Source organism: Cryptomeria japonica, chromosome 3 (assembly GCF_030272615.1).
Source record: "Cryptomeria japonica chromosome 3, Sugi_1.0, whole genome shotgun sequence".
NCBI lineage: Eukaryota > Viridiplantae > Streptophyta > Pinopsida > Cupressales > Cupressaceae > Cryptomeria > Cryptomeria japonica.
The window spans coordinates 434,221,894-434,236,487 of NC_081407.1; the positions used below are offsets into that span (position 1 = coordinate 434,221,894).

General features: G+C 36.1%; 1 protein-coding gene across 1 annotated transcript in view; it reads right to left on the reverse strand.

Moving 5' to 3' along the window:
• Positions 1-14,594, reverse strand: part of LOC131068485 (protein MRG1) — a 143,424-nt gene that overhangs the window by 57,234 nt on the left and 71,596 nt on the right. The gene's annotated exons all lie outside the window — the stretch shown is intronic.

The following is a 14,594-nucleotide window of genomic DNA, read 5'->3' on the forward strand; positions in this document are numbered from 1 at the left end:
GAAAATAAGGAAATAGCTATACAGCCCTTAGGATGCACCAAACATCCATTGCAATGTATTTATAATGTACAAAGGGTATTGATATCTTGGTGCATTCTAAGGGCTGGATAGCCATTTCCCGAAAATAAAGGTATAATCTGGTCCAAATACATTAATGATCTACTCTATCTATAGTCTCCAGTGTCTTAAAACAAATAAACCACTTGAATGAATTCTAGTCTTCTAATTGCCAATATAAATTAGTAAACACCTTACATCCTTTAACAGCTGTATTTACACTACACATTTTGAAAGCTATGTACATGGACAGTCACACATTGAAAGAAGCATTAATAAGGTTTCTGAACATTATATAGTAGCTAGAGTTAATAGGCCACTTATCAGACTACAAAAGCACTCTTATACAGAGTGGGGGTAGGGAGGGGATGTAAATCAGTATAACAACAAACTTTTACTTTTCAAATACTTAATTAACCGCAAAAGCAATACTTCAAAACCTAATCGACCACAGCAGTAACACATATGCAAGATCTAGCAATTGGGAACACAAGATAAACACAAGATTTAGGTGGAAACCCTTGCAGCAGAAAACCATAGCAAAATATTGCTTGTATTACAAACTTCTTATAATCTTCATAGGCACCAACACACAGGAGACACCAATCCCCTTAAGATAATCTCTCTCTCTCTCTCTCTCTCTCTCTCTCTCTCTCTCTCTCCAACACACAGGAGACACCAATCCCCTTAAGATAATCTCTCTCTCTCTCTCTCTCTCTCTCTCTCTCTCTCTCTCCAAGAGGCACTAAATAGTTCTCATTTGCACATGGTATAGTTGTATGCAGGATGTATTAGCCACATTGACATTGTTCAAGAGGATAGAGCTTATTAGGAAATTAGATGCCAAAAATGCACTAGGTGATTACAAGTTATTAATTAAAATGATCTGACAATAAACAATCCTAGCTATGGGTGGTGCATTTAAAACTTAACATTACATACAATTGAAAACTCAGATACCAGATTCATGGTTGTAGGGCAAGGTGCGGGGCCGGGTTTGAGCCGGATCCAGCCCTAGGTTTGCTCCCAGTTCAGCCATATTGGAAATTGGAAAAAAAATTTGAATTTTTTTTTTAAACTTTATACTCCCACGGGTTTTGTCTTCCTCTGTCCTTCGTCTATCTTCCGTCCCTGACAAAAATGTCTTTTGTATTCCTCCGTCTTCCTCCTCCCTAGATGACAACCCTCTTCCACCTGCGATCGACTTTCTAAAAATCTATTTTTTATTTTTATTTTAGCTTCAACTTTCCAAAGTTTTTTGTTTTTAGTTCTATTTTTCCTTTTTAAAATAGAATTTATTTTATTTATACTATATGTTTTAAATCGTTCGATTTGGAAATTTTATAATTTAATAATTACTATATTTAAATTTAAAATTTTAAAATATTTAAATTAGACTAACATAATAATTTAAATTATAATATTAATAATAATTTAAATTAAATTTTAAACATATTTTATTATTATTTTGTTTTATGTTTATCTTTATTAAATATTGAAACATATTAGTATATTACTATTATTTTATTACTCATTTAAATTTGTTACTTATAATTTAAAATATATATATACGGACGTACCCATACCCGTACCCAAGGAAAAAAAATTGTCGTACTCATACCCGAATCTGTATCCGTACCCGAAAACAAAAAAATCCCACTATACAAATTTCCAAATAAAATGATATATCGCAGGAAAATAAATAATTTAATGGGAATAATCCAATTCTTCAAGCACAAAGCTGAAAATACAGATCTTGCATGTAAGGCATTATCACTTTTAATTAGGAAGCCAATCGCAGACCAAGTGGACTGAACAATCTAGGAATTAAATAGAAAGACGTGATGAACATTGGGTTGAAGACCACTACAAAACAGAAATGTTAAATTTGCATAGGGAAATTGACAGCATGTGCAAAAAATTGTTTTATGTTGTCATTGATGGCCAACTATGTTTTTATAGTCACATAAGTCTTGTAAGCCAACCGGTAAAGCTTAACCGGTAGAGAAGACAGTTTAACAGTGAACCGGCAAATAGGTCTTCAACCGGTAAACAAGAACAAAGTTGCATTCGAGCTACCGGTACAGGCGATTGATGAAGAGTTGGATGATGCGGTTCTATAGGAGTGATGGAGACAAGTATTTGGTGCTATATTCTAAGTCACAAAAATCCGCGAATTTCAAGCATTAAGCCTGATTTTTTTCGAATTTCTAACGTTTTTCAAAAATCCGTTCAAATTCGGCCATAAATTCGTATGGCCACAACGTTATTTTTTTATTAAAGCTAACAATTAAAAAGCGTTTTTTTTTTTAGGGTTTTAGAAAAGCGTTTAGGTTTTTTCTTAGATTTTCGACAGATTTTTTTTATAAAACCTACTCTATGCCTTTGTAAACACACGACTCCTGTGAAGAGGTGATTTTCGGCAGATTTCTAGCAGATTTTCGACGTGGAGAGGTGATCTTGTGTCTGCTGGGTAGCGGGTATTGACTGTCAGGTATTCACTCTCGTGGCTGAAAAGGCTGGAAATCGTCGTCGGTATTCACTCCCGTGACTTTCGCCGGATTTACAATAGACTAGAGTTCGTGGTGGGGCTGCAAAGGCCTTCTCAAGGGTCGTTGTCGCTGCCAAGCCTGTTGTCGTCGCATTGTTGCTTGTTCAAGTAGGTGATTTCAATTTTATGAACTATGAACTATATATTATGATAAATATAGTTCATAAATATATAACGCAATAATATAATTTGCATTGTTTTATATTTTTTTGATATGTTTAATAAACTATTTTATTTTTTATTTTTTTAAGATATATTCTTTTGTGTTATATATTTTATTACTGTGATTTTCATTTTATCATATATCACTGGGAATTATATATATTCTATTACAGTGATTTTTTTTGTGCTTTCGTATATTTTATTATTATTAGATTATAATAAAATATATAGTAAATAAAATAATACAGTAATTAAATAAATTATAAAATCATACAGTAAATTAAGTACTATAGAATATTATTGTATATTTTATTTGCTGTATTCTATATTACTTTATTTACTGTATGATTTTATTTACTGTATTATTTTATTTACTGTATATTTTATTTACCATATTCTATATTACTTTATTTACTGTATATTTTTTTTGTATTATTGTATTATTTTATTTACTGTATATTTTATTTACCGTATTCTATATTACATTCCAGTATTCTATTTACTGTATTCTATTCCAATATTCTATTTACTGTATTCAATTCCAGTATAAAATTTAGTCCATTTTTTAAATATTAAAAATCATTTTTCTTCTAAATTGTACAGATTGTAATGGCTCCCAACAAATCAACTTTAGAGGGATGGAAACATGTGACCCGCAATGGTACTTATCTTCATTGTAACTTGTGCCCAAAAGTTTATACCGGAACTTTAACAAGGATAAAAGACCACTTGCTTGGTATTTCAAGGGGTAAAGATGGAGGTGTTACTGCATGTCCAAATGTGTCCAAAGAAATTAGAGCTATTTTAGAGAAAGAGCAAGCCTCTTCGATTGCAAGAAAGATGCAGGCAACACAAAAGAAACAGAGAATTGAAGAGGATGTGTCTAGATCCACATCTATTATGTCTTCATCTTCAAGTCTACCCAAGGCCACAAGGGCATCCAAAGAGAGTGGAACTTTGAAGAGTCTTTGGAAACCAGTAGAGAAACAACAGGTGGAGTATGCACTAGCAGATTTGTTTTACACAAGTGCTATTCCATTCAATGTAGCTAGAAATCCGCATTTTCACAATGCAATTCAAAAAGTTGCAGAGTTTGGCAAAGGGTACACACCTCCCACTTCTGAGGCTTTCAGGACAAGTCTTCTGGAGAGGTCAAAAGAAAGAGTGACTGAGAAACTAGCTGAGGTCAAAGCCTCTTGGAAGGCAACAGGTTGCACCATATTGACTGATGGATGGTCAGATATATGTCAAGGCCATTGATCAATGTTTTGGTGGCTTGTCCTGAAGGTGTTGCATTCTTGAAAGTGATTGACACCATGAACCACAAGAAAACTTCTGAATACATATTTCAAATATTAGAGGAAGCCATTCTTGAAGTAGGGGTGGAAAATGTGATTCAAGTGGTAACTGACAGTGCAGCAAATTGTGTGGGAGCTGGAAAACTGATTGTTGAGAAATACCCACAAATATATTGCAATCCATGTGCAGCACATTGTTTGGATTTGTTGCTTCATGATTTGGCTAAGTTTCTATGGATACATGAAGCAATTCATAGAGGGAGAGCAATTGCAAACTTCATAAGAAATCATCGTCTCACATTGAGTCTTTACAGGCAGCATGCATCTAGGGAGTTGTTGAGGCCTTGTGACACAAAATTTGCTTCATTTTATATCACTTTGAAAAGAGTTGTTGAAGAGAAAGCAGCTTTGAGATCTGTTGTTTGTTCCAACGAGTGGGAAAATTCAGCGCTTTCTAAAAGTGCCAAGGGCAAGAACATAGAGCATATTGTTTTAAATAGCAGCTTTTGGGAGAGTGGAACAAAGGTTTTGTGTATATGTGAGCCAATTGTTGATGTGCTTCGTATGGTTGATGGTGACAAACCTTGCCTTGGAATGCTTTATGAAAGCATGGATCGTTGTAAGGAAGCTATTCAGAGAGCACTAAATAATGTAGATGCAGAGTACATGGAGATATGGGCAGCAGTTCATTCCAGATGGGAAAATGATGCACACACCTTTACATGCAGCAGCTTGCTATTTAGAGCCTAAGCTATTTCATATTAATCGACAAGCTGATTTTGAAATTATGGCAGGGTTTCATGAAGCCATTAGCAAATTTGAACTAGATCCAGCAATTGCATGTCTAATTAGAGACCAAAGTTGGCTATACCAGAGCAAAAGGGTTGTTTGGAGTAGCAGGAGCCAAATATGATATGACACAAGCTGCGGTACCTAGTTATAGATGGTGGATGAGCTATGGAGCACAAACTCCTGAACTTCAGCGCTTTGCCATTAGAATACTGAGTCAGGGAGCAAGTTCATCAACTTGTGAGAGGAATTGGAGTTGCTTTGACCACATCCACTCCAAGAAGAGGAACAAATTGTTGTCTGGAAAGTTGGGAGATCTTGTCTATGTTCGCAGCAATTTGAAATTGTTCATGAACAAATCAGCGAGCGACTCCACTTCTTCTTCACAACAACGCATTCCACAAGGCATAGAAGTGTCGATTGCAGATGAGCCTGACTTTCTTGATGAGAAATTGGATAGTGATACAGATGATGATGCTACACCATCTGAGCCAAGTTCTCTTAATGACTTAGAGCTTTTTTGAAGTTCTAAAGTCTTAACTTTTTATTGTAACTTTTTGAAAAGAAAACATCTTCGCAATCGTGATTTCATATGTTTCTTATGGTTTATGCTACACCATCTAAGCCAAGTGCTCTTGATGACTTAGAGCTTTTTTGAAGTTCTAAAGTCTTAGCTTTTTATTGTAACTTTTTGAAAAGAAAACATCTTTGCAATTGTGATTTCACATGTTTCTTATGGTTTATATTTTATAAATGTACCATCTTTTAATAATGACTTCAAATCTATTTAGCAATGTTAAGATATTTTGATAATTTATTAGAAGTATACATATATTTAAAAAATAAACAAAATTATATAAGTCAAATTTTATCCGATTCTTTTTTTCGAATTTTTCCCTTGTCGAATTTCATCCGAATTCGAATTCGAACCTTGTGACTTAGGCTATATTCATAACCACATTAGCAGATTGAACAAGATGATCGAGATTTGATGTACAGAGCAAGCTATCTGGAAGAACACTTAACCAGTAGTGATAAAGTCACTAAGATTCGTAAATGAGTACAGTTTTTCTTTTATTTTTGGTTTGTTATGTTGGTGGCCGACATAACTAAGGCATGTAATGTAAGTTTGTCTAGATTCATTGAACTTAGGAAATTGTTCCAAGGTTATGAGTCGATTAAGTTGATGTCTATAAAAATTGTGATGAGGTATGAAATAAGAGTGTGAGATCATTAGTGAAGGATGCGAACTTGATTGTGTTGTGATTAGTGAAGCTCTGTATTGATGTGTTGTTGAAGTTTTGGGAGGAACCGAAGCGAATCTTATCTGACACAGAGGTGTTATATGAAGATCATTGAACTGTTGTTATCCTAACAGTTGCAGCAGTCAAATCCCTTAACCGGGTAGGTCTTGACAGGCCTTAATCTGTAAATCCTCTAACAGGGTAGTTCAACATTTGAGTTTAAATCCTCTTGCGAGATTGCTCCTAACAGGGCAAAGCTCCTAACAAGGCTCATCATAGCAAATCCCTTCACCGGGTGACTCCTAACAGGGCGTATTTGTAAGACCTTAACCGGTCAAAGATTTCTATTCTGCAGATAGTGAATCTTGTGGATACTAACTCCCACCATGGTTTTTCCCTTTTGGGTTTCCACGTATAAATCATTGTGTTATGGTTGGCATGTTTTATATAGTATTTGCTTATGTGATTATTTTCCTTGCATGCCTATTGATTTTAAAGTTGTTAAGAGGTGTAATCAGATTCTTAAGGTTTTTGCTTGCATTGATTCATCCCTCATCCCCCTCAATGCCTTATAAGTTTACAATTTGTATCAGAACCAAACTTCCTTGAGGCTTAACCGCTTGGGAAGGATCCCTAAGGTACACACGAGGGAAGGAATGAGCTATAGAGAGATGTCTAATAAACTTGCAGAAACTAAGGAAGCCCTAGAAACATTGAAAGGTGAGTATAAAGCCTCACTTGCTAAGAGAAGAGAGCTAACTGAACAACTATTGGAAGTTTCTGAGAGCAGTTCTTCTGATGAAGCAAACATAGATGCATTAGTTGATGAAGTGGAGAAACAGAATGATGAGAAGGCTAACTTGAGGAGAGAGCTAGAAGCCCTAACCATCAGAATGAGTCAAGAACTTGAAGCAAGGAGGACAGCAGAAGACAAGATCAAAGAGAAAGAACATGAGATCTTTAAGCTGAATCAGGAAGTTGGTACCTTGTATGCTCATTGGCATGAGGAAAAAGAGGAAAAAGAAGAAATAAAGGCAGATCTGGATATGGCAATGTCTCTTAGAGAGACTCTTATGAAAAGGAATGAAGACCTTACAAAGGAACTTGCTGATGCTAATGAAAAACTTGCTAAGTTTAACAAAAGTTCTACCATGCTTGATGAACAGATTCAATCACAAAGGATGAAAGGTGAGACAACTAGATTAGGTTATACTACATTTAAGAAAGGTGAGTCTTCCGGTACAAAGGACAACATGGAAGAAGGTAAATCTGCACCTAATATTCAGAAATCCACCGGTAAGAAACCTTATAAACCTGTATGTTTCAATTGTCATAAGCCAGGACATACTGCTAATGTTTGTAATAGCAGATCTAATGTTACTAATGGTTATAGACCTAATATATATCAAGGATATAAGCCTAGAACTTTTAATGGATATTGTTACACTTGCAACATGCATGGGCATAGACCTGTTGAGTGCAGGTATGGAGCAAATAATCCAACACCTCACATGAGTCAGAGGTTCGGTGATGATTGGCAAAGAACCTTTAATGATCGAAGAAGTCCTAATTGGCAGAGACCCTATGTTAACCGGTCTAGCCCCTATAAGATAGAAAAGAGGATGAATGTGGTTTGCACAATCTGTCATAACTACGGTCATGTAGCTATGAACTGCAGAAGAAGGACTGGTAGAGGCAATGATGGACCTTGGAGAGCATCTGGTATGGCTTGTTATCATTGTCATCAACCGAGACATATTGCAAAGTTTTGCAGAGCAAAGGTGAATCAACTAGTAAATCAATCTACTGACCCAAAAGGGAAGATCAAAATTGATGTGGAGGAGACCAGAGCTGAAATGAACAGAATCGGGAAAAAGAAGAATGATGAGAAACCATTTGAAGATTCTAATTCCTCACCTAGTGTGGAGAACCCTTCATCGGCAAACTAAGTTGTTAAAAAGCTTAGGGGGAGCTTAATGTTAGATCCATTTCAGAACCCCCCGAAGGACCATGAGGTAAGTTAAATCTGCATACTTTGATGCATGATGATATTGAGAAGTGATTTTATGATCAAACCAGTAGGTTTGATGTGTTATGAGAATCAGTAGTATGTTAAAAGACGTTTTAGGGTTTTACCAGTAAGAGCATTTAATGCGGTAGATAATGGGCAAATAAAAAGAACTTTCTGAATGTCGCTTGTCACTTTGGATTCTTGTGAGCACTCGAAGAGCGAAAAGAGCAAAAATAAAGTTTGTGTTTGCACCATCTAACCGTATTGACAGAGTTTTGAGGAGATTTGAGGTGATCCACAATCGATAATCGGCGAGAGAACATTGTCGGTGTCAAAACCCTAGTTGTACAAGGTATTTATCCGACAAATCCTATTTTTTGTTGATAAAGTCTGAATCCTTGAGAATGGATACCCTGCATCTAGTAGATGTTACAAACAGGCCTCGTCCAGAATTTAAAAGGCACCTGTTTAAGTTTGTTGAAACTGATCCCGCCAGAGCCTTATCCAAACTTCCCTATAGAGTGTTACATGTAGAAGATGTTAGATCTTTTTATCATTGCAAATTGGAGGATCTTGGTATTTTTGCGATCGTTGACCAACATAAATTGTTGTGTGATAAGAACGAAGTGTTGAAGGAACAATTTAAGAAGGTTACCGAGAAAGGTTTTCACCATGCACTAAATTCCATTGATGATTTTGATGGTGAACATGTCAGATATGTTCTTAGCAGGATTCACGACCAATTTATGTGGCTCGATAGACCACATAAGATTACAAAAGAAGCTATTCATGCAGTCACCGAACTTTGTGCCACCGGTGAGGTTCTAGTATTGAGATCCGTTCCTAAGAATGATGTAGCTAAATTGACTGATTCAAGATGGGATGGAAGAGCAATGACAGTGAATGATATTAACGATCTGACAGTTAAATATGCTTCAATGGTTATGGGTTACCGGATATATCATTCTAGCAGGATGAAAAGCATCCCTGTTGTAGCCATTCATACCACATACCGGATGATAATTGAAGATGTTGATTATGATTTGTCTGAGGCATTGTGAAGTCAACTGATACTGAATCTTGAGTCCATCAAGAAGGATAAGAGATTGAAGTTTAAATTTGGACAGTTGATCATTGGTTTATTTTTCTACTTTCATAACTCTTTTCCCAGTATCGGTGATGTTCAGTGGTCTAAGGACACACCGGCACTATTACAGATGAAGAACAGCATTAGAATGTTGGGTAATGGTTTTGATAAGATTGCATGGGGATATTTTAAAGATTTTCAGAAGAAAAAAATGCAAGAGAGAGGTTACCGTAGAGTATTGTCCAAAGATATGAGGATACAATTTGTTTCATGGTTGATACAGATACCTATATGATGGAGGCAGCTGATCCCAAGATAACTTGGGTGATGCCTATGGGTTATGAAGTCGAGGTTGATCTTTTGGTGGCGTATGCAGATCACTTGTTAGCTCAACCGATAGTTACGACTGCAGAAAGATTTGGCACCTACAAGGAGAAATCTCTACAAGTGCACTCTGAATTAAATAAACCGGTAATTGCTAAGAAAGTGAGAAAGGAAGTGGAGGCATTTGTTGAACAACAAGGTTTTACAAAGGAAGCCATTGCAAAAGCAAGAGCAAGACATGCAGCACAACAGGCAGGTGCATCAAGTGCCCCAACCGGTACCTCCACCGATATGAAAACAAGAAGTAAAGATGCAAAGATTAAGAAAGAGATACCTGCTGAAGCAAAGAAGGAGAAGCCTTCCAAGATACAATTCAAGAGAAAAAGGTGAAATCGTTGAGCCCCATGCACCTAAAGCACCGGTAACTACAGGGAAAAGGAAAAAGGAACAAGCGAAGAAACCGGTAGCTGCTGATGAAGAAGAAACTGAATCAAAAGGTGAGAAGAAAACCTTAAGAGCTAGTGGTAAGAGATCAAAGGGTATTGGAACTTCCACTGTCAAGACTGTAAAGAACCGGTAACAAAACTTACATCTTTTGAAAAGTTAATAATGCATGTTAAGGAGTATGGTTTATTAACTGTCGTGAAGAAACTTTATGATAGTTTTGGTGAGGATGAACAAAGACAAATAGAGGATGCAGTTGTTTTCATGATGAATAAATACAGCAAAGCCCTAATTGAATTGCAAGGGCTAATTTCAAATTCTTTATATAACAAGATTGATGCAAGATGGCAGGCGGGCATGAAACAAGACAGAGAATTTATTGAATTCATTCTTAAAAATTTGCAACCTGAAGCTACAAGAGAGGAGATAGATGAAATTCTTGCAAAGGTAAAATCATCTTTAAGATCTAAGAAAAGGTTGACAAGAATGTTAATTGGTGAGACCCAATCAGTTCATATGGAAACTGAACAAATTTTGAAAAAGTTACTGGGTTTATTACCAGATGAGGAGAAAGAGCAACCGGAGAAGCTTAAGGTAGAAGATATTCCGGACAATGTTGATATAAGTGACTCTCAACCTAATGAAATTGTAATAGGAGACCAACCGGTAGATGATCAACCGGTCAATACACAAACAAAGACAGTTGTCATTACTAATGATGACACTGGTACTAATGATGTTGATGCAACTGATAGTCTAAATGTGCAGGTTGATGATGTGCTAATGTCTAAACAACAACAGGGACAGGAAGAGAAGAAAGATGAAGAAGACAAGAGCTCTAAAGAGCCACCGGTACATACACAAACTGTTCTGCCATCGGTAAATGACAATGAAAAGAATAAGGAAGAAGAAAAGACAGAAGAAACGACAGAGGATAAACCTAAAGAGAAGAAAGAGGAAGAAGAGAAGGAAACAGAGAAATCTGAACCTAAAGTGACACCTCTATCCTTTACTTCTAAGAAGAAAATTGATGATGATGAGGACGATGATGCATTAAGTATACAAGGACCCATTAATATGGATATGATGAGTTCTACATAATTAATGGAGATTGCAACTGCAATGCAATCTAGAGCAAAGAAGAAGAAAATGAAGGAACAACAAAAAGAAGCTGAGACAATCCAACATGCAATTGAAATTTTGTCAAGTTTATTACCAGAGACTGATACAGACAATTTTGCTACACCGATTGATAAGTTAGGTCAATTGGTTAATGATGCTAGTGAACAGATGAAAACATTTGAGGATGCGGCATATGTTTGTGCAGAAAAGGAGTATAAAAAGCAAAGGACAGAGCAATTAATGAAAGATATTGATAAAGCTAAAGTTGCTTTGACTGTTAATAAGGACTACTTGATGGAAGCATTGGAGACTGGCAGTAAGATCCTTTCTACTGTGGCAAATTTTTCTTTATTTTGTGATGATTTGGTAAAGAAGCGGGAAGCAAAAAAAGAACTTGAAGTTCTAAGTTAATCATTTAAGCCCCTAAATGATTTTGCTATAACTTATGGTAGATCCGTTGTAGAACTTCAACTTAAGCTCAAAGCTTATGAAAATGAACAGGTAAAGAGAACAACATCCCTGCAGGAACTACAAACACAGTTGATACCAAAAGTTGGGATCTTGTACAGAGAGTATAAAGAGTCAGAAGCTATCCTTGCTTCCCCGGAGATGAGCACTATAGATGCCATGGAGGAGCTTGCTGGGCAGATCAGGACACAAGTGGAGATAACCAACACTATTTTGGAGACTTGGCATAATGATCTGGAGCAATTGAAATCTCATTTTAGTGATGCTTTTTCTAAAATTGCATTGTAAAAACATTTTGAACTCCTATATCTATATATGCTATGCAATTTTGATGTAAATGTATTTATCTTTTCATGTATTTACTTTCCTTTGTCATTGTTATCAAAGGGGGAGTAGTAGTTGAAAAGAGTCAGTCAAAATTTTGTTGTAGTCATAATGGGGAGTCGTAGTATGAGTCTTGTAATGGTTTAAATTTTTGTAATAGCATGTAATTGCTAAGGGAGAGTATGTGCCATGAATAGAGTCAATTTTTGTATTGCACACTTAGACAAAAAATTTCTTAAGTGTTGACATCAATGCCAGGCCGAGATTGTTGGTTTGATGATGATGTTTTGATGTCAAGAGTTGATTGGTGACTTATTTTATGCTGTCATTGATGGCAGCTATGTTTTTATAGTCACATAAGTCTTGTAAGCCAGCCGGTAAAGCTTAACCAGTAGAGAAGACAATTTAACAGTGAACCGACAAATAGGTCTTCAATCGGTAAACAAGAACAAAGTTGCATTCGAGCTACCGGTACAGGCGATTGACGAAGAGTTGGATGATGGGGTTCTACAGGAGTGATGGAGACAAGTATTTTGTGCTATATTCATGACCGCATTAGCAAATTCAACAAGATGATCGAGATTTGATGTACAGAGCAAGCTATCTCGAAGAACACTTAACCGGTAGTGATAAAGTCACTAAGATCCGTAAATCGGTACAGTTTTTCTTTTATTTTTGGTTTGTTATGTCAGTGGTCGACATAACTAAGGCATGTAATGTAAGTTTGTCTAGATTCATTGAACCTAGGAAATTGTTCCAAAATTATGAGCCGACTAAGTTGATGTCTAAAAAAATTGTGATGAGGTATGAGATAAGAGTGTGAGATCATTAGCGAAGGATGTGAACTTGATTGTGCGATGATTAGTGAAGCTCTGTATTGATGTGTTGTTGAAATTTTGGGAGGAATTGAAGCGGATCTTATCTAACACAGAGGTGTTACATGAAGATCATTGAATTGTTGTTATCCTAACAGTTGCAGCAGTCAAATCTCTTAACCAGGTAGGTCCTGACAGGCCTTAATCTGTAAATCCCCTAACAGGGTAGCTCAACATCTGAGTTTAAATCCTCTTGCGAGGTTGCTCCTAACAAGGCTCATCATAGCAAATCCCTTCACCGGGTGACTCCTAACAAGGTTTGCTCAGAACAGGGCGTATTTGTAAGACCTTAATTGGTCAGAGATTTCTATTTTGCAAATAGTGAATCTTGTGGGTACTAACTCCCACCGTGGTTTTTCCCTTTTGCGTTTCCACGTATAAATCATTGTATTATGGTTGGCAAGTTTTATCTAGTATTTGCTTATGTGATTATTTTATGTGCATGCCTATTAAGCCTAAAACAGTAAGAGAAGCATTGAAGGATGATGACTGGATTAATGCTATGAATGAAGAATTGGATCACTTACCGGTTGGGAACCTATTTCTTCATTGTTATGTTCATCATCCTTCTGCACTTCTGATTCTATAAACACAAGTTTTTTTTCATCATTTTCAGGCTCAGATATGCTGGTCTCATCAGGTTTCTCAGAGAATTCATCAACCTTAACATTTACGCTTTCAACTATCTTCTTAGTTCTCTTGTTATAACACTTGAATGTTTTACTCTTGGTAGAGTATCCAAGAAATATCCGTTCATCACACTTAGCACCAAATTTTCCAGTAGCATCATCTCTCTTAATAAAACATTTACTCCCAAAAATTTTAAAGTAGCTGACATTAGGAACCTTAACATTCCAAAGTTCATAAGGTGTTTTATCATTACCTTTCTTAACAAGTACCCGGTTCAAAGTATAAACAGTTGTACTAACTACTTCCCTCCAAAACATCTTAGGTACTTCACCTTGTATCAACATTGTTCTAGCAGCTTCCACAATTATCATGTTCCTTCTTTCAGCAAATCCATTTTGTTGTGGAGTTCTGGGTGCTGACATTTGCCTCTTAATTCCATGTTCATCACAAAACTTCACAAACTCATCAGAAGTGAACTCACCTCCTCGGTTAGATCTCAAACATTTCAAACTCCTCCTGGTTTCCTTTTCAAATAAAGATTTAAATGCCTTGAATTTACTGAAAGCCTCAGACTTTTCTCTCAGAAAAGTTACCCACATCATCTTTGAAAAATCATCGGTAAAAATCATAAAGTACTTATCACCATAATAGCTTCTAGTCCTCATAGGACCACATAGATCAGTGTAAACTAAATCAAGGATATGCTCTCAAGAAAAAGTTTTACTTTTAAAAGATATAGAAGTCATCTTACCCATCTGACAGTCCTTACACAACACATTGTCCGATTTCACAAGTTGGGGCATACCTCTCACAATACTTGATTTGCTAACCTTAATCAAATTGTCAAAGTTCAGATGACAAAACCTCTTGTGCCATAACCAATTGTCTTCAATCTTAGCCACCAAACAACTATTCACATTAGTATTCAGATGAAAAAGATTACCTCTAGTCTGCTTTCCAATAGCAATCAACTCTCCTTTACTTCCAAGGATCCTGCACACTCCACTCTTAAATTCAAGAAGATATCCTTTATCATTTAATTGTCCAACACTCAATAAGTTATGTTTCAATCCATCTACCCGAAAGAAATCATCTGCATTACTTTTTCCATTCAATGAAATAGATCATTTACCTTTAACCATGCAGGGCGAGTTGTTACCAAACCTTACCACACCGCCATCAAAATCTTCAAGAGATATGAACTTGTT